A 601-nucleotide genomic window follows, 5' to 3' on the forward strand; every position below is an offset into this window, starting at 1 on the left:
GCCCCCCGTCAGCTTAGCCCCCTTCTGCCCTCTCCCAGCCACATTTTCTGTCCCCTTCCCCACCTTCGCGCAGCGGTGCGGAGCCAGGAATGAGGTCAGTTGGAATAAAACCCTGAGCTCATCCTTGCTGCCCGCAAAGATTTTTTTTTTTCCTGTTTTTGCTTCGTAACGGTGTGAGTCGAACTCAAAATGCTGAGCCAGGCTGCATATACCCGGAATAAATTTTTCTGCTGAGCGCAGACCCCAGGACTGGTTCCCTCCCGCCCCGGCCCCATCCCTGACAATAAATCCAAATTCCTCCGTGACTTGCGCGTCCATCGCTTGAATTTGCAGACTCGGCGTTTTCTCCCTCTGCTCTCTAAAAATTCACTCTTTAGCCAGGAATGGGGGAAACCGGTGGCTGTTGGTCCCGATTTCCTCCCACTCACATTTTCCCGGCGCTGCTTTAATATTTTTTTAACATTTTTTTACCCGTTGCCACGCCGTTGGCTACCGCATTCCCAATTTTCTCCGTGCCGGAGCCGTGGGGTGCTTGGTACCGCGGGGAAAGGGGTTCTTGGCACCCCGCGGGATGCAGCGGAAGAGTCCGGTGGGAACGGCC

The sequence above is a fragment of the Pterocles gutturalis genome, unplaced genomic scaffold (genome assembly GCF_000699245.1).
Source record: "Pterocles gutturalis isolate BGI_N339 unplaced genomic scaffold, ASM69924v1 scaffold4045, whole genome shotgun sequence".
NCBI lineage: Eukaryota > Metazoa > Chordata > Aves > Pterocliformes > Pteroclidae > Pterocles > Pterocles gutturalis.